At 40.1% G+C, this 20,613-nt stretch overlaps 1 long non-coding RNA gene across 4 annotated transcripts in view; it reads right to left on the bottom strand.

Annotated features, from left to right (window-relative positions):
- LOC128699151 (uncharacterized) overlaps window positions 1–12,414 on the bottom strand; it is a 42,516-nt gene extending 30,102 nt beyond the window's left edge. For 2 of the 4 annotated variants that reach the window (XR_011393505.1, XR_011393504.1), the window contains exon 1: window positions 1,778–2,565. This is a non-coding gene — a long non-coding RNA (uncharacterized lncRNA). Of the gene's footprint in view, window positions 1–1,777; window positions 2,566–11,673 lie in introns of those variants that run through there. The other 2 variants (XR_011393506.1, XR_011393507.1) reach the window with 2 other exon arrangements.
- Between the last annotated feature and the right edge of the window lie 8,199 nt (window positions 12,415–20,613).

Below are 20,613 nucleotides of genomic sequence, written 5' to 3' on the forward strand. Positions count from 1 at the left end.
GAAAAAAAAACTTAGTGAAATCATCATAGACAAAGGTCTATCTTCTTCTGCAGCTTGTACTGTCTGTCTGCAATGAGCTAAGTGAAACTTGTGAAGTATATATGTAAAACTGCTAAGAAATTATTCTGTAATGAGACTTGAGGTTTGAAAAAAATTGGAAATTAATTCTCTTGCTTCAAACAAAATAATGGCACTATTGTCTGTGGATTATTATTATTATTATAATCAAGGGGGAAGCGCTAAACCCAGAGGATTATACAGCGCCTGGGGGGGGGATGTGGAAGGCATTTAGGCTTAATTCGGGGAGCTGCCAATTCCCTAAATAAAAAGCCCCTCACCAACATCAAGAAACCTTCCTTGAGGGGTATTGTCTGTGGAGATAAGACAAATTAGACAGTGGCTAAATGAATTAACACAAGAATGTTCAACACACAAAAAAAAATAAAATGGCAAATGAATGAAAAAAAAAAAAAAAAGACAACACTGAGTTGTGATGCAGAGTATAAGATAAGTTACTGAATTACTTCAATGCATAAATTACGAGGCAAGGAACACAATACTGTGAACACAAGATAATTGTGAAGTGTAAACACAAGTTTATACTGCTTATATATTGCATACAAGGAAAAACATTAAGGTACTTACTTTAAGTATATATATAAAAAAGAAAAAATAAAGCACGAAAATTAACACTGAAGAAAAAAAAAATATTGCAAATAGTATATAATGAACACAGTCTAATCAAGAGTCAATGAATGTCACTAAGAAATCACTGTCAAGAAAATTGTCTCAACGCACGCAAATGTGCATGAAAAAAAAAATTCATTAACACTGTAGCGACGTTGTAGAATGAGGTGGACGGTGGAGGATGGTGGTTGACAGCGTTCCCATTCCACACGATGACGCCTCGAAGAATTTCCACTTAAATCGACGATGAACTCTCACAGGAGGCTTTTACGATGGCACAAACTGACGAAGGAACACACCTGGCTCTTGACCCTCTATGTGGTCCGTAAAATATGGTGTTAGAACCCGTGATAAGGGTAAAAAAAAACAGTGGTGGTGGTGGGCGAGTGCTTGAGGCAGCGCGTGGTGACTGGGCTTATGGGATGAGGGGCGTAAGCCACTGGACACCCACACTAGGCACGAAAATATTCGAAGCCGGGCTGGCTTAAAAAAACCCACAAAATACCACAACACCATAGAGATGATAAAGCACTCAGAATGGCTTGGAACTTGAAGCACAGAGCGATGGAGGAGACTGTACCCACGTGGCTTGCTTGAGTACTGGGGTAGGACACCTGGGTTAGTTGCTGACTTGCTTGGCTTAACCCTTCACACAGACTGGCTTGAGAACTTTTAATGATGAGCACAGCAGGAGTGGAAAGCTGGCTTAGCAGGCAAAGCTGGAATGGTGTAGGGCTGGGTTGGACTCCCACAGACTGGCTTGGCTTAATTTGCAAACTCTGGTCAACCCTCGGAAGTAATGCAAATAAACACTAATACACAGAGACTGACCAGTAAAATAGGAAGCAAACAGGCTGGTGGATGCTTGGATGTGGGGCTTGGGATGGAAACACCTGTCTCGGGACGCTTAGACGCCGGTCACGAAATGGTGGCCTGCTCAGTAGAAATTAATCTCCGTGCATCGGCATAATTATCAATTTTACGCCCACACCGCTGTCACCAATTTGTCGTAAGGGGATAGACGGGTGTAGTTAACACACTGGAGTATAAAGGGGTAGTGGGAGAGCTTGTCCAGCCTGCCATCTCTTACCTTCCGTAGACCTACCGGGACTGAGGAGGTTACCGAGGTTCTCACGTACACATGTGCATCACGTGACGTCACACAAACTAGTCCCTAGGTCTAGCAAGGGATCGTGTATGTAAAACATATGGCTGGTGCTAACTATGGTACTCAGATAAGCTATACAACACATGAAGGGGATCAGCAACTATGCTGACAGAACATGCAAAATAATAAGTGAAAAATACATGTACGTATAGTGAAATTCCAAGCACTTTTGTGGTTTCTCACATTATCAAGGAATAGTATTACTTTTACTATTGATTGATAATGTGAGAAATTACAGAAACACCTGGAATTTCACTATTAATTTTCATTGTGATTATTTTATTGTGATATCACCTGTTTACTGTGATTTTATTGCATACTTTAACATGTGTAAATTACCTAGGATAACCCCCCAAAAAGTCAAAGTGATTTCATTTCCTCTGGGATCCTCAAAAGGATTCCTTTCCTTCTTCTGACACTCAGACTATTATATTCACAGGAAAGTGCTAAACCTATCATGGTCATACAGATCCTGGGTAATGGGAGATAATAAGGCCTCACTTGCCATGGATTCAAAACTCACCCATTCCGTGGTTTACTTTATAAACATTTTGCCAACCAGTGGCTTTATTGATACAATACACACACATGAACTTAAGAATAAAGACGAGGTTATCAGTACCTCAGCCTTGAAAAAGTATTCTTATATTCTCATTTCGTGGTGAGTAAATAAGCTTATTTAGGCACAGGTACATTTTTTTTTTTTTTATTATTATCACACCGGCCGATTCCCACCAAGGCAGGGTGGCCCGAAAAAGAAAAACTTTCACCATCATTCACTCCATCACTGTCTTGCCAGAAGGGTGCTTTACACTACAGTTTTTAAACTGCAACATTAACACCCCTCCTTCAGAGTGCAGGCACTGTACTTCCCATCTCCAGGACTCAAGTCCGGCCTGCCGGTTTCCCTGAATCCCTTCATAAATGTTACTTTGCTCACACTCCAACAGCACGTCAAGTATTAAAAACCATTTGTCTCCATTCACTCCTATCAAACACGCTCACGCATGCCTGCTGGAAGTCCAAGCCCCTCGCACACAAAACCTCCTTTACCCCCTCCCTCCAACCCTTCCTAGGCCGACCCCTACCCCGCCTTCCTTCCACTACAGACTGATACACTCTTGAAGTCATTCTGTTTCGCTCCATTCTCTCTACATGTCCGAACCACCTCAACAACCCTTCCTCAGCCCTCTGGACAACAGTTTTGGTAATCCCGCACCTCCTCCTAACTTCCAAACTACGAATTCTCTGCATTATATTCACACCACACATTGCCCTCAGACATGACATCTCCACTGCCTCCAGCCTTCTCCTCGCTGCAACATTCATCACCCACGCTTCACACCCATATAAGAGCGTTGGTAAAACTATACTCTCATACATTCCCCTCTTTGCCTCCAAGGACAAAGTTCTTTGTCTCCACAGACTCCTAAGTGCACCACTCACTCTTTTTCCCTCATCAATTCTATGATTCACCTCATCTTTCATAGACCCATCCGCTGACACGTCCACTCCCAAATATCTGAATACATTCACCTCCTCCATACTCTCTCCCTCCAATCTGATATTCAATCTTTCATCACCTAATCTTTTTGTTATCCTCATAACCTTACTCTTTCCTGTATTCACCTTTAATTTTCTTCTTTTGCACACCCTACCAAATTCATCCACCAATCTCTGCAACTTCTCTTCAGAATCTCCCAAGAGCACAGTGTCATCAGCAAAGAGCAGCTGTGACAACTCCCACTTTGTGTGTGATTCTTTGTCTTTTAACTCCACGCCTCTTGCCAAGACCCTCGCATTTACTTCTCTTACAACCCCATCTATAAATATATTAAACAACCACGGTGACATCACACATCCTTGTCTAAGGCCTACCTTTACTGGGAAAAAATTTCCTTCTTTCCTACATACTCTAACTTGAGCCTCACTATCCTCGTAAAAACTCTTCACTGCTTTCAGTAACCTACCTCCTACACCATACACTTGCAACATCTGCCACATTGCCCCCCTATCCACCCTGTCATATGCCTTTTCCAAATCCATAAATGCCACAAAGACCTCTTTAGCCTTATCTAAATACTGTTCACTTATATGTTTCACTGTAAACACCTGGTCCACACACCCCCTACCTTTCCTAAAGCCTCCTTGTTCATCTGCTATCCTATTCTCCGTCTTACTCTTAATTCTTTCAATTATAACTCTACCATACACTTTACCAGGTACACTCAACAGACTTATCCCCCTATAATTTTTGCACTCTCTTTTATCCCCTTTGCCTTTATACAAAGGAACTATGCATGCTCTCTGCCAATCCCTAGGTACCTTACCCTCTTCCATACATTTATTAAATAATTGCACCAACCACTCCAAAACTATATCCCCACCTGCTTTTAACATTTCTATCTTTATCCCATCAATCCCGGCTGCCTTACCCCCTTTCATTTTGCCTACTGCCTCACGAACTTCCCCCACACTCACAACTGGCTCTTCCTCACTCCTACAAGATGTTATTCCTCCTTGCCCTATACACGAAATCACAGCTTCCCTATCTTCATCAACATTTAACAATTCCTCAAAATATTCCTTCCATCTTCCCAATACCTCTAACTCTCCATTTAATAACTCTCCTCTCCTATTTTTAACTGACAAATCCATTTGTTCTCTAGGCTTTCTTAACTTGTTAATCTCACTCCAAAACTTTTTCTTATTTTCAACAAAATTTGTTGATAACATCTCACCCACTCTCTCATTTGCTCTCTTTTTACATTGCTTCACCACTCTCTTAACTTCTCTCTTTTTCTCCATATACTCTTCCCTCCTTGCATCACTTCTACTTTGTAAAAACTTCTCATATGCTAACTTTTTCTCCCTTACTACTCTCTTTACATCATCATTCCACCAATCGCTCCTCTTCCCTCCTGCACCCACTTTCCTGTAACCACAAACTTCTGCTGAACACTCTAACACTACATTTTTAAACCTACCCCATACCTCTTCGACCCCATTGCCTATGCTCTCATTAGCCCATCTATCCTCCAATAGCTGTTTATATCTTACCCTAACTGCCTCCTCTTTTAGTTTATAAACCTTCACCTCTCTCTTCCCTGATGCTTCTATTCTCCTTGTATCCCATCTACCTTTTACTCTCAGTGTAGCTACAACTAGAAAGTGATCTGATATATCTGTGGCCCCTCTATAAACATGTACATCCTGAAGTCTACTCAACAGTCTTTTATCTACCAATACATAATCCAACAAACTACTGTCATTTCGCCCTACATCATATCGTGTATACTTATTTATCCTCTTTTTCTTAAAATATGTATTACCTATAACTAAACCCCTTTCTATACAAAGTTCAATCAAAGGGCTCCCATTATCATTTACACCTGGCACCCCAAACTTACCTACCACACCCTCTCTAAAAGTTTCTCCTACTTTAGCATTCAAGTCCCCTACCACAATTACTCTCTCACTTGGTTCAAAGGCTCCTATACATTCACTTAACATCTCCCAAAATCTCTCTCTCTCCTCTGCATTCCTCTCTTCTCCAGGTGCATACACGCTTATTATGACCCACTTCTCGCATCCAACCTTGACTTTAATCCACATAATTCTTGAATTTACACATTCATATTCTCTTTTCTCCTTCCATAACTGATCATTTAACATTACTGCTACCCCTTCCTTTGCTCTAACTCTCTCAGATACTCCAGATTTAATCCCATTTATTTCCCCCCACTGAAACTCTCCTACCCCCTTCAGCTTTGTTTCGCTTAGGGCCAGGACATCCAACTTCTTTTCATTCATAACATCAGCAATCATCTGTACATATAGTTACAATTATAACACAGTGTAAATTACCTAGGATAACCCAAAAAAGTCAGTGACTTATTCTTATTGGGGTCCTTACTTATTTCCATTGGTGTTCATAGATTTTGGTTTAAAAAGTTACACAAGCAAACACTAGTACATACTTATTAGAAACCGTTTCAGTCCTGGGACCTCGATCACTTTTGAAACTACATGTATCAAGGTCCCAGGATCAAAATGTTTTCTAATAAACATGTCCTAATGTTTGTTCACGTGTCTTTAGAAAACTATGTTGGTATCAATCAGCAAGGTTTATAATGATCGTTTTGAAAAAATGTAAACCAACGTCTGAGTTGCATCAAGTAGGTAGGTTTACTTTGGTACAGGAACACATAAGTACAATTATCATACACAGTGACACGTATAAATTACTCGCAAGGATAACACAAAATAATCAAAGTGATTTATTTCCATTAGGGTCCTAATATTTTATTATTTAAAGCCTAGCTGTAAGATACAGTAGAGTTCAGTCATAATTATAACCTCGGGGAAGTGCAGCCAAAATTCCTCGCACCATCATTACATTACTACAATTTAGGGGAGAGTCATAAACCCATAGGTCTTCACACGACGCCTGAGAGAATGGGAGGCACTGAGGTTCAGGTCCAATCCCTTGGATCAAGAGCCCCTCGGCACTATCAAGAACCTCTCTTAGAGGGTTTATTTTTTGGTTATTTTCTTAAAAAGAAGCACTTCCCAACAGTTCTTTGAACTGTTGGGAAGTTGCATCCGGTGGCTTATATACAAGTACAATGACGAAGTTTTGGTTCTCGATTTTTATTGTCGGAACTTCAACTACATCATTTGTGGTGTTTAGTATCTCTTTGCAAATGGGCGACTCTTTGACATACAGGCCAACCCCTCCCCCTTGTTGCCTGTTCTTTCTGTTGCATCTGAAAAGGTTGTATCCAGGTATCCATATTTTACAGTCAAAGTAATCTTTTGCGTGGGTCTCTGTGAAGGCTGCAAACAGTGCATTCGACTCCTCTAGAAGTCCACTAATGAAAGGTATTTTGTTTGTGGATGGCTTAAGGCCCTGTATATTAGCAAATATAAATGAGGTTGTGTTGCATGTTTGTTGTTGGCATCAGTAGCTGTGAGCCCGGAGGGGCCATTTGCTGTGCCTCCAGTCCAACAAGGCTCCAAGGTGGTGTACTATTTTGGTTATCTCTTTCCATTTTCACTAAAAAATCACTTGGGGTGTTGTCATAGCTACCATATCTACTATGATGTGTTGTATGGGGTGTGTGCCTCCTGGTCCCTTTTAGATGATATGCAGTGCAATTGGTATCGTAACATTGTTTTTCAAGGACTGAAGACTGACACATCTCCGGGTGGAAGTATTTGCAAGAGGTAGAACGACACTCCCTTAGACAGGAGGTCACGGCATTTTTTGGGATGCTCAAAGTTGCATGCCCCATTCGTTTTCCCTGATATTCCGTGTTTACAGATGCCCCAAATATAGTATTTGCACCATTTTTTTTTTTCAAGAAAACAGCATTTTTCTCAGTTTTATACTGCATTACGAGTGTATATCAGGGTTCGTGAAGTGGTATATAGATTCTTTCTGGGAATTCTAGCTTCAAGGTCAGTGTTATATAGAATGGGTTAAGTAGGTGCAGGCAATTGTTTGCATTGTGGGGAGGAGGAGACGGCTTTTCATGCTGTATATTTTTGTGAAAACTTGGGGGTTGAAAGGACATGGTTAGCGAGGGTCCTAGGTATAGTGGCAGGGGGAGGGGAGAGAAACATTTTGACTTTGAGGGCTTTGCATTTTGATGTGGGAGGGGTTTCCAAGGACATTCAGAGGGCAGTGATGTATGTGGTGGCAGATTTTTTGTATGTCTTGGGGTATGCGGGAGGTGGGGGGTGACTGTAGGGTGCGGGCGCTTGCGGCGAGTGTATCGTACGGTTTGCAGGAATAGGCTACTATATGGGAGGGTGTGGGTAAATAGTTTTCCTTTGGGTTATCGTAATCTGACGGTAGGTGTAATGTTAGGGTTGGGTGTAGGTTAGAGCTGGGATGGGTTATTTTCCCTAAACTGTCACTTTTGCTTTGTTTTGAGACCCGTGGAGAGTGGAATGTGGAAAGAGTGTGTGGTAGTGGAGTATGTGGGTGTGCAGTCGTTAAGCATGAGGGGGGCATAGTGGGGGGGTGAACTGAAGACATACAGTTAAGAGACTGGGGTTTTGACTTTAGACTTCAGGTACGGGCATGAGTATGAAAGGGAGAGTGAGTTTGTGTAGTGTCAGGGGATGGCGGGGGGGGGGCGGGCCTTCTGAAGTGTCTTGGGCCAGGATGGTTTTTTGTTTGATGTAGTACTGCTCTGTTAAGTTGGTATTCCTGTACAAACAAGGATTGGAAATTTTTTACTTCATGTGACAAGATAAGTCATGATTTGTCTAATTTGTGGCCATTTACTGTTATGGTTATGTTTTTTAGGTAATGTGGTTATGTTTTTCATATTGTGTAGAGGTGGAGGGGGAGTGTTTAAGGCATCTGTGTTGCAGCACAGGTTCTTAATTCTGCATATTACAGGTATTGAGTGATATTTATGAGCCGAGCAGCGGGTATTAGTTACATTAGCATTGGTGTAGTATTGTTGTGTGGATTGTATACTGGGAGTTTTTTGTGAATGGACTGCTTGTGGCCATAATTTTTTAGGCTTTTATTCATTTTTGTATTGTGATAAGTTTTAAATAAAATATAAAAAAAAGTACTGCTCTGCATATGTGCTACTATGTGTGTTGAATACAGTCTTAGGAGTTTTGCTCCTGTGTGGGGCTGTATATGTTTTACTACTGTAATAGGCATTTTAGGTGGGGTGTGCCATGGTCTTCCTGTGAGGTTAGGCACTCACTAAGATGATTGCTGTTTATGATGTGGACGATTCTTGCTACTATACTTGACTACAGGAAATCCTTTATAACCATTTTTTTTTTGTTTTTGGCGAATCCCGTTGTTAGAAACCAAACTGTTACATGTTTATATAATGTACTTACTGATTAATTGTATTTTTAGTTTTTGTAAGCCATGAGGCAGTTATAGCCTTTACCTTTGTATTAAGGTTTAGGAACAGATGTACCATTGTAGTTTTTTATGCTTAATGTTCTTACATGATGTACGTTTCATACTTTTGGATAGCATTGTATGTGTGTTAGGGTTAACGTAATTTATTGTGCACTCTTGTGGTTCTAATTTTGTACTTCTCCGATAGGGTGGGGAGGTCTGGCTGGGGTATTGTTTTACTGTGGGCAGTAGCAAAAAAAAATACAGAGCTATGATTGTTATGTAATTACCATTAGTAAAAAACTATTCATGATAATAAAGCATTTGGTTACTGTAGTAATAGGTTGGTTTCACAACTCACTCAGTCATTCCAAATACAGTGGACCCCCGGTTAACGATATTTTTTCACTCCAGAAGTATGTTCAGGTGCCAGTACTGACCGAATTTGTTCCCATAAGAAATATTGTGAAGTAGATTAGTCCATTTCAGACCCCCAAACATACACGTACAAACGCACTTACATAAATACACTTGCATAATTGGTCACATTCAGAGGTAATCGTTATGCGGGGGTCCACTGTATACAGTAATTTACTTTGTTACAGATTCCCACTGATTTAGGGTACTGACAAAGGTGATCTGTTATTTCAGCAAGTTGCAGTGGTTATTGTGAATGAAGTATATTTAGAAATTTTATGACCATTTATGAGTGATTTGTCTATAAATTCCTGTTTTTTATGGCATTCAAGCATATATGATAATGCAAGGAGAGAGACTGGATCCACTTACAAAGTTTACATTTTGTTGGGTCTATTATCAGCTGGTATAAACTACCATAGGCATTTTGTTTAAAGAAACTGTAAACCATTACCATATTTTTTGAAAATCTACCTTACTGGAAGTTTTCTAGACTCACTCGATTTAGTTCTAACTAATCCTATTGACGTCACAATTATATAAACTCACTGATAAACAAGGTGGGAAACTTACCCAATTTGCCAGCACAAATGTACAGATAAGCAGCTCATGTGCTATCACCTGCTATTGCAACATTGTTCAATGAATATTTAGAAACCAGAACTATTTCAACAATGCTTATGACAGCAAGAATTACCCCAATACACAAGGGAGGCAATCCAACTGATGTATATAACTATAAGCCAATATCCAGCTTGCCATTATCTAAAATATTTGAAGAATTAATTCATAAGTGAATCTATTCTTTCTTAGTGTCCCATAATATACTCAAACCCTGCTAGTTTGGTTTCATGCCAAGAAACAGTACAAATGATTAAATTATAAAAATGCTTTATGCAGCTGTTGAAAATAGTGAATATCCTCTAGGCATCTTCATAGACATTCAGAAAGCTTTTGATACAGTGGACCACAACATCCTGCATCTTAAACTAGAACATTATGGCATTAGAGGTCATACTCTTGCATACTTAGTCTTATTTTAGTAGCAGATACCAGTATAATCACTGACATAGGGGTGCCCCAGGGCATCCTTACAGCAATGATCTCCCCTTTGCATCTCATCTACTTGAACCTGTTCTGTTTGCAGATGACACAACTTCTATCATCTCCCACTCAAATCCAACTTCTCTCAACAACTCTGTTATTGAGGAGTTCTTACAGATATCTACCTGGATGACTACCAATACTCTCTCTTAATACTGACAAGACTTTCTACATGTTGTTTGGTTTTGAAACAGAGCTACAAATGTCCCACCAAATATAATGATCAATGGTTCTCCCATTGTAAGACAAACTGAAGGAAAATTCTTAGGTCTGCACTTTGAAGTTCAGTACCCAAATCCAGCACATGAGTATCCTTTCTAAGACACCGTGCTGTGTACCACTCCCTAATCAATCCTTACCTCACCTATGGTATTTGTGCCTGCGTATTTGATACATCTGTTCATTTAAAAAACCAACAGCAGCTCAACAAAAAGCTGCTCTATAAATGATTACCCAATCTGGTGCCAGACAACATGTAATTAAAGCAACAAATACCACTTGCTCTGGTAAATTTACTGTTTTCACCACCTCTGTTCAAACATTCCATAAAATTGAAGATCAATAAATCAACAAAATTATATGTAGTTTTTAAGTAGCATGAAAAACTTATTAGTTGCCCAAAATATACTGCATAATTAGTGGCTTCTTTTGTGCCTACCTTTACCTTTGACTAATTCATGTATAACACTACTGTATTCCTTGTATAGATAAAAGAAATAAAAAAAATATTATTATTACTATTATTATTTACAGCCTCACGAGTCCTTTAGCACTGAATATGATACACTAAACTTTGCTGAATGAGACACCTGTGCAACACTTGGATATCTGTATACTGTGAAACGTTTCACCAACCAGTGGTTTTATTAATCCAATAAAGAGAAACACAAACGATATGAGGAGGGAGTTTGAGGTAATCAGTCCCTCAGCCTAGAAATTGCATTTAGTTCACCAGCCTTAACAAAAGTAAGCAAGGAGAAGGAGCTAATATACTAGAGACATTTACTTGTCAGTTTTCTAAACCATTTATATAATAATACTTGTTTGACACAACATCTTGGAATCACTAGCAGACTTTGCCCACCTGTGATGCCACCTCTAACTGCTTTGCCTCCCCTGTCTCCAGTATACCTGTCTGTGCATATGCTGTACTTTTCAAGGCTGATGGACTGAACACCATCTCTACGCAGAGGGACTTATTACCTCGAAGTCCCTCTTCACCTTTTCCACCATATTTCTCTGTACAGGATTGAAAAGAGCCACTGGTTGGCAAAATGTTACCACAATAAAGATACCCGAGTGTTGCACAAGTGTCTCATCTACTTGTTAGTTTCCAAGTCATTTATATAATACTAAACAGTGTATACAGCCCAAAATACTGTAATTAGTAAGCCTTCCTCAGGCGTCTTACCTTCAGTGAGGTGCAAAAATCGTGAATGTCTGGAAAGATAAGGCACTTCTGGATGCAAGTTTCAGCCATGATGGTGCAGTTGTCAGCTTCCTCAATTATAGCATGAACTTTACCTTCAGTGCTGACTGAGGCCAGACACTATTACACTTACTAGCTTCTTACTATGCTCTTCAAAATATTTTTTCAGAGTTCTTTTGCTTCCTTATGTTGCATCACCAGAACCTCAAGTCTGGTGATGAATTGTTGGCGCTGTTTCTGCCAGTCTGCCACCAGGTCTTCATACATACTCAGCTGGTGGATGGCTTTCTGACAGCTAGTATCAAGATCACACAAGCAGCTCTTCTGCTTCTTTCCCATTCCCTGAAGGAAACTTTGGCTAGGTCTTGATGATGATTTAGTCTTCAGTGATACTATTAGTTCCTCCATACCATAGCTCACTGGGAAATCTGAAATGGCAGTAGCAATGTGCTGGGTTCAGCAGGTGGGGTAGGTCAGCTTACTCATCTTCATCATGTTGGTAATGCAGACTGAGCAGAGCAGATGGCTACATGGCAGGCATTGTGGTCATCAGTGTTCCTGGTTGTAACTCTCCTGATAGACTACACTCTTCAGGACTGTTGGTAGTCTGTGGATCATGGTAAAATGCTAGCTAATTTATAAACACATTTCGTTTTTCTTTCCATAAAAGATTAACTACTTCATATAATAGGTATAAGTACAACTGCTACAGAATGAACTAGTATTTTAATTACAGTAATGATATGGTATATGCATGCTCTTTAATAAAAAACAAATTATAAATTATAAACATCATAACAAATACTGAATACAGTCCAGAGATTAGCAAGAGTCAGCCACCCAACTGTACCTCACTGTTACTATTTTTGATATAAATGAAAGGCTATTGAGGCAAGTCAACTTCTTACCATGGCTGTAGAACATGTTAAGACTGTTCAAGGGTGTACAAAGATTGTCCAGGGGCATGATCAAGATAGTACAGGTAAACATAAATACAGTTATATAAGTTATCATACATAGCAGCACATGTGTAGATTACCTGGGATATCCTAAAAAAAAGTCAGTGACTTATTTCCATTGAGGTCCAGATATCAGCAGGAGCATTAAATTTCTTGTACAGTACTATAAATCTTTCTTTGAGAATTTATAATACTAAAACCAAGTAATTCCCATTATCTGAAAGATTAAAAAATTGCATTAAATAATTTAAATAAGCATATGAATGTGGTCATTTCTAGAAGTGTACCTTAATCCCCAGAACTTTCTTGCTCTTGTAAATTGCCTTCCTCTACCACGATTTGTATATATTTTGTAATAAGATACAAAACATTTATTGACAAATACAGTATAGTAAATTAATGAAAGGTGCACTGACAATTAGTAATATGTGATGCATGTAATATAGACAGGATAGTGTTTTTTCAATTACTTTTCAAATTAAAATTGTATGTTACCTGTAGATTGTTTAGCTTAACCAATAGGACTTGAGTCTGAGCCTTGGTGAAACATATGGACAAATTTCATTGCATCAACTGCTCTTGTTCACCAATTAGTGAACAGATATCTAGAATTAGTCAACTTGTTGGCTGCATCCTGGGGAAGACGTCCTAAGAGCTATAGATGTCTGCTACATCAATTGTCTTAACAACCTGCAAAGATTAATAATTCCAAACAATGTTCTTTTACTGGGTCACAGAATGGCAATTTAAATTTTTTGTACTATTTTTTTTTTTGTCCATGGGGAAGTGGAAAAAAAATCTTTCCTCCGCAAGCCATGCGTGTCGTACGAGGTGACTAAAATGCCGGGAGAAATGGGCTAGTAACCCCTTCTCCTGTAGACATTTACTAAAAAAGAGAAGAAGAAAAACTTTATAAAACTGGGATGCTTGAATGTGCGTGGATGTAGTGCGGATGACAAGAAACAGATGATTGCTGATGTTATGAATGAAAAGAAGTTGGATGTCCTGGCCCTAAGTGAAACAAAGCTGAAGGGGGTAGGGGAGTTTCGGTGGGGGGGAAATAAATGGGATTAAATCTGGAGTATCTGAGAGAGTTAGAGCAAAGGAAGGGGTAGCAGTAATGTTGAAGGATCAGTTATGGAAGGAGAAAAGTGAATATGAATGTGTAAATTCAAGAATTATGCGGATTAAAGTAAAGGTTGGATGCGAAAAGTGGGTCATAATAAGCGTGTATGCACCTGGAGAAGAGAGGAATGCAGAGGAGAGAGAGAGAGATTTTGGGAGATGTTAAGTGAATGTATAGGAGCCTTTGAACCAAGTGAGAGTAATTGTGGTAGGGGACCTGAATGCTAAAGTAGGAGAAACTTTTAGAGAGGGTGTGGTAGGTAAGTTTGGGGTGCCAGGTGTAAATGATAATGGGAGCCCTTTGATTGAACTTTGTATAGAAAGGGGTTTAGTTATAGGTAATACATATTTTAAGAAAAAGAGGATAAATAAGTATACAAGATATGATGTACGGCGAAATGACAGTAGTTTGTTGGATTATGTATTGGTAGATAAAAGACTGTTGAGTAGACTTCAGGATGTACATGTTTATAGAGGGGCCACAGATATATCAGATCACTTTCTAGTTGTAGCTACACTGAGAGTAAAAGGTAGATGGGATACAAGGAGAATAGAAGCATCAGGGAAGAGAGAGGTGAAGGTTTATAAACTAAAAGAGGAGGCAGATAGGGTAAGATATAAACAGCTATTGGAGGATAGATGGGCTAATGAGAGCATAGGCAATGGGGTCAAAGAGGTATGGGGTAGGTTTAAAAAAGTAGTGTTAGTGTTCAGCAGAAGTTTGTGGTTACAGGAAAGTGGGTGTGGGAGGGAAGAGGAGCGACTGGTGGAATGATGATGTAAAGAGAGTAGTAAAGGAGAAAAAATTAGCATATGAGAAGTTTTTACAAAGTAGAAGTGATGCAAGGAGGGAAGAGTATATGGAGAAAAAGAGAGAGGTTAAGTGAGTGGTGAAGCAATGTAAAAAGAGAGCAAATGAGAGAGTGGGTGAGATGTTATCAACAAATTTTGTTGAAAATAAGAAAAAGTTTTGGAGTGAGATTAATAAGTTAAGGAAGCCTAGAGAACAAATGGATTTGTCAATTAAAAATAGGAGAGGAGAGTTATTAAATGGAGCGCTAGAGGTATTGGGAAGATGGACGGAATATTTTGAGGAATTGTTGAATGTTGATGAAGATAGGGAAGCTGTGATTTCGTGTATAGGGCAAGGAGGAATAACATTTTGTAGGAGTGAGGAAGAGCCAGTTGTGAGTGTGGGGGAAGTTCGTGAGGCAGTAGGTAAAATGAAAGGGGGTAAGGCAGCTGGGATTGATGAGATAAAGATAGAAATGTTAAAAGCAGGTGGGGATATAGTTTTGGAGTGGTTGGTGCAATTATTTAATAAATGTATGGAAGAGGGTAAGGTACCTAGGGATTGGCAGAGAGCATGCATAGTTCCTTTGTATAAAGGCAAAGGGGACAAAAGAGAGTGCAAAAATTATAGGGGGATAAGTCTGTTGACTATACCTGGTAAAGTGTATGGTAGAGTTATTATTGAAAGAATTAAGAGTAAGACGGAGAATAGGATAACAGATGAACAAGGAGGCTTTAGGAAAGGTAGGGGGTGTGTGGACCAGGTGTTTACAGTGAAACATATAAGTGAACAGTATGTAGATAAGGCTAAAGAGGTCTTTGTGGCATTTATGGATTTGGAAAAGGCGTATGACAGGGTGGATAGGGGGGCAATGTGGCAGATATTGCAGGTGTATGGTGTAGGAGGTAGGTTACTGAAAGCAGTGAAGAGTTTTTATGAGGATAGTGAGGCTCAAGTTAGAGTATGTAGGAAAGAGGGAAATTATTTCCCAGTAAAAGTAGGCCTTAGACAAGGATGTGTGATGTTACCATGGTTGTTTAATATATTTATAGATGGGGTTGTAAGAGAAGTAAATGCAAGGGTCTTGGCAAGAGGCGTGGAATTAAAAGATAAAGAATCACACATAAAGTGGGAGTTGTCACAGTTGCTCTTTGCTGATAACACTGTGCTCTTGGGAGATTCTGAAGAGAAGTTGCAGAGATTGGTGGATGAATTTGGTAGGGTGTACAAAAGAAGAAAATTAAAAGTGAATACAGGAAAGAGTAAGGTTATGAGGATAACAAAAAGATTAGGTGATGAAAGACTGGATATCAGATTGGAGGGAGAGAGTATGGAGGAGGTGAATGTATTCAGATATTTGGGAGTGGACGTGTCAGCAGATGGGTCTATGAAAGATGAGGTGAATCATAGAATTGATGAGGGGAAAAGGGTGAGTGGTGCACTTAGGAGTCTGTGGAGACAAAGAACTTTGTCCTTGGAGGCAAAGAGGGGAATGTATGAGAGTATAGTTTTACCAACGCTCTTATATGGGTGTGAAGCATGGGTGATGAATGTTGCAGCGAGGAGAAGGCTGGAGGCAGTGGAGATGTCATGTCTGAGGGCAATGTGTGGTGTGAATATAATGCAGAGAATTCGTAGTTTGGAAGTTAGGAGGAGGTGCGGGATTACCAAAACTGTTGTCCAGAGGGCTGAGGAAGGGTTGTTGAGGTGGTTCGGACACGTAGAGAGAATGGAGCGAAACAGAGTGACTTAAAGAGTGTATCAGTCTGTAGTGGAAGGAAGGCGGGGTAGGGGTCGGCCTAGGAAAGGTTGGAGGGAGGGGGTAAAGGAGGTTTTGTGTGCGAAGGGCTTGGACTTCCAGCAGGCATGCGTGAGCGTGTTTGATAGGAGTGAATGGAGACAAATGGTTTTTAATACTTGACGTGCTGTTGGAGTGTGAGCAAAGTAACATTTATGAAGGGGTTCAGGGAAACCGGCAGGCCGGACTTGAGTCCTGGAGATGGGAAGTACAGTGCCTGCACTCTGAAGGAGGGGTGTTAATGTTGCAGTTTAAAAACTGTAGTGTAAAGCACCCTTCTGGCAAGACAGTGATGGAGTGAATGATGGTAAAAGTTTTTCTTTTTCGGGCCACCCTGGCTTGGTGGGAATACCTGGAGAGTTACCTGGAGAGAGTTCCGGGGGTCATCGCCCCCACGGCCCGGTCTGTGACCAGGCCTCCTGGTGGATCAGAGCCTGATCAACCAGGCTGTTGCTGCTGGCTGCACGCAAACCAACGTACGAGCCACAGCCCGGCTGATCAGGAACTGACTTTAGGTGCTTGTCCAGTGCCAGCTTGAAGACTGCCAGGGGTCTGTTGGTAATCCCCCTTATGTGTGCTGGGAGGCAGTTGAACAGTCTCGGGCCCCTGACACTTATTGTATGGTCTCTTAACGTGCTAGTGACACCCCTGCTTTTCATTGGGGGGATGGTGCATCGTCTGCCAAGTCTTTTGCTTTCGTAGTGAGTGATTTTCGTGTGCAAGTTCGGTACTAGTCCCTCTAGGATTTTCCAGGTGTATATAATCATGTATCTCTCCCTCCTGCGTTCCAGGGAATACAGGTTTAGGAACCTCAAGCGCTCCCAATAATTGAGGTGTTTTATCTCCGTTATGCGCGCCATGAAAGTTCTCTGTACATTTTCTAGGTCGGCAATTTCACCTGCCTTGAAAGGTGCTGTTAGTGTGCAGCAATATTCCAGCCTAGATAGAACAAGTGACCTGAAGAGTGTCATCATGGGCTTGGCCTCCCTAGTTTTGAAGGTTCTCATTATCCATCCTGTCATTTTTCTAGCAGATGCGATTGATACAATGTTATGGTCCTTGAAGGTGAGATCCTCCGACATGATCACTCCCAGGTCTTTGACGTTGGTGTTTCGCTCTATTTTGTGGCCAGAATTTGTTTTGTATTCTGATGAAGATTTAATTTCCTCATGTTTACCATATCTGAGTAATTGAAATTTCTCATCGTTGAACTTCATATTGTTTTCTGCAGCCACTGAAAGATTTGGTTGATGTCCGCCTGGAGCTCTGCAGTGTCTGCAATGGAAGACACTGTCATGCAGATTCGGGTGTCATCTGCAAAGGAAGACACGGTGCTGTGGCTGACATCCTTGTCTATGTCGGATATGAGGATGAGGAACAAGATGGGAGCGAGTACTATGCCTTGTGGAACAGAGCTTTTCACCGTAGCTGCCTCGGACTTTACTCTGTTTATGACTACTCTCTGTGTTCTGTTAGTGAGGAAATTATAGATCCATCGACCGACTTTTCCTGTTATTCCTTTAGCACGCATTTTGTGCGCTATTACGCCATGGTCACACTTGTCGAAGGCTTTTGCAAAGTCTGTATATATTACATCTGCATTCTTTTTGTCTTCTAGTGCATTTAGGACCTTGTCGTAGTGATCCAATAGTTGAGACAGACAGGAGCGACCTGTTCTAAACCCATGTTGCCCTGGGTTGTGTAACTGATGGGTTTCTAGATGGGTGGTGATCTTGCTTCTTAGGACCCTTTCAAAGATTTTTATGATATGGGATGTTAGTGCTATTGGTCTGTAGTTCTTTGCTGTTGCTTTACTGCCCCCTTTGTGGAGTGGGGCTATGTCTGTTGTTTTTAGTAACTGTGGGACGACCCCCGTGTCCATGCTCCCTCTCCATAGGATGGAAAAGGCTCGTGATAGGGGCTTCTTGCAGTTCTTGATGAACACAGAGTTCCATGAGTCTGGCCCTGGGGCAGAGTGCATGGGCATGTCATTTATCGCCTGTTCGAAGTCATTTGGAATCAGGATAACATCGGATAGGCTTGTGTTAATCAAATTTTGTGGCTCTCTCATAAAAAATTCATTTTGATCTTCGACTCTCAGTCTGGTTAGCGGCTTGCTAAAAACTGAGTCATATTGGGACTTGAGTAGCTCACTCATTTCCTTGCTGTCATCTGTGTAGGACCCATCTTGTTTAAGTAGGGGCCCAATACTGGACGTTGTTCTCGATTTTGATTTGGCATAGGAGAAGAAATACTTTGGGTTTCTTTCGATTTCATTTATGGCTTTCAGTTCTTCCCGCGATTCCTGACTCCTAAAGGATTCTTTTAGCTTAAGTTCGATGCTTGCTATTTCTCTGACCAGTGTCTCCCTACGCATTTCAGATATATTGACCTCTTTTAGCCGCTCTGTTATTCTTTTCCGTCGCCTGTAAAGGGAGCGCCTGTCTCTTTCTATTTTACATCTACTCCTCCTTTTTCTTAGAGGAATAAGCCTTGTGCATACATCGAGTGCCACCGAGTTAATCTGTTCTAGGCATAAGTTGGGGTCTGTGTTGCTTAGTATATCTTCCCAGCTTATATCGGTTAGGACTTGGTTTACTTGGTCCCACTTTATGTTTTTGTTATTGAAGTTGAATTTGGTGAATGCTCCCTCGTGACTAATCTCATTATGTCGGTCTGGGGCTCCGCGCATACATGACTGAACCTCAATTATGTTGTGATCTGAGTATATTGTTTTTGATATGGTGACATTTCTTATCAGATCATCATTGTTAGTGATGATCAAACTAAATGTAAATTATGTGATCAGGCATATGGTCACTCTCTTGAACACTATGTGCTTAATTGTCCACTTATTGAGGAATACAGAGACAGACAGTATAATAACCTATGTGACATGTCAAGATATCTTATTAATGAAAATAAGATACCAGATATACTAAGCAAATTTCCTAAATTTGCTTGTAACAGATAAGTGAACTATAGATATGTAGATATAAATCCATATGTATTCCTGTTAACCCTTTGGGGCCTAGTTCCTAGGCCTTTTGTGTATCCATATGCTCTCGCACTACCGTCCACAGGATGGATATGGGGTGCACAATAAACTAGCCACTTCGGTGGCAAAATCTAATCTAGTGAAGATGAGGTCTAGTGTATTTATTATTTATTTATTTATTTATTATAAATTTGTGCACACATACAGAGGTACAAAAAAATACAGATAAGAGCAGTATGCCAAAGCCACTTATACTATGCATAGCATTACGGGCTGGCTTAAAATTAACTTAAGATTAATTAAGCAATGATGAAGTCAGTGATAAAACATTAATGTAAACAGATTACTATAAAGCACAAGTGAGTATTACAAAGACAGGTCATATGAAGGATTCTGTTAGGTAGTGTATTTAAAAAATAATAAAGTTAGATTGGGTTTTAGGTTTAACATTTATGTGATATAATTGTGAGAAACATTTAAGATATACAATTTATAAGGTTCAGTTATTCAGTATTTATTTGGTTTTGGGTGAGTAAGTGATCTTTGAGTAGAGACTTGAATTTATAAACAGGTAGTGTTTCTTTTATATTTACAGATAATGAATTCCAGATTTTAGGGCCTTTTATGTGCATTGAGTTTTTGCATAGTGTGAGATGAACACGAGGAACATCAAAGAGTGATCTGTGCCTTGTGTTATGGTCATGTGTTCTGTTGAGGTTGGCAAGGAGATGTTTGAGGGGAGGGTTAATATCAGAGTTAAGTGTTCTATGTATGTAATAGGTGCAGTAATAAGTATGGATGTTTTGTATGGTGAGTAGGTTTAGTGTATTGAATATTGGTGGAGTGTGCTGCCTGTAGTGAGAATTTGTTATCATTCTAACTGCAGCCTTTTGTTGGGTAATTAGTGGTCTGAGATGGTTAACTGTTGTTGAGCCCCATGCACAAATTCCATAGGTGAGATAGGGGTAAATAAGAGAGTGATATAGGGCCAGGAGGGCTGACTGTGGAACATAGTACCGTATCTTCGATAGTATGCCTACAGTCTTGGAAATTTTCTTAGAAATTTGTTGTATATGTGTATGAAATTTGAGTCTATTATCAAGGTGGATTCCTAAGAATTTTCCCTCTGTTAGCTTTGTGATAGGTGATCCGTTTATCATTATGTTAAGAGGGACATCTGTAGCTCTGTTACCAAACTGAATGAAGTAGGTTTTGTCAATGTTTAGTGTAAGTTTGTTAGTCCTCATCC

This window comes from Cherax quadricarinatus, chromosome 54, assembly GCF_038502225.1.
Source record: "Cherax quadricarinatus isolate ZL_2023a chromosome 54, ASM3850222v1, whole genome shotgun sequence".
Classification (NCBI taxonomy): domain Eukaryota; kingdom Metazoa; phylum Arthropoda; class Malacostraca; order Decapoda; family Parastacidae; genus Cherax; species Cherax quadricarinatus.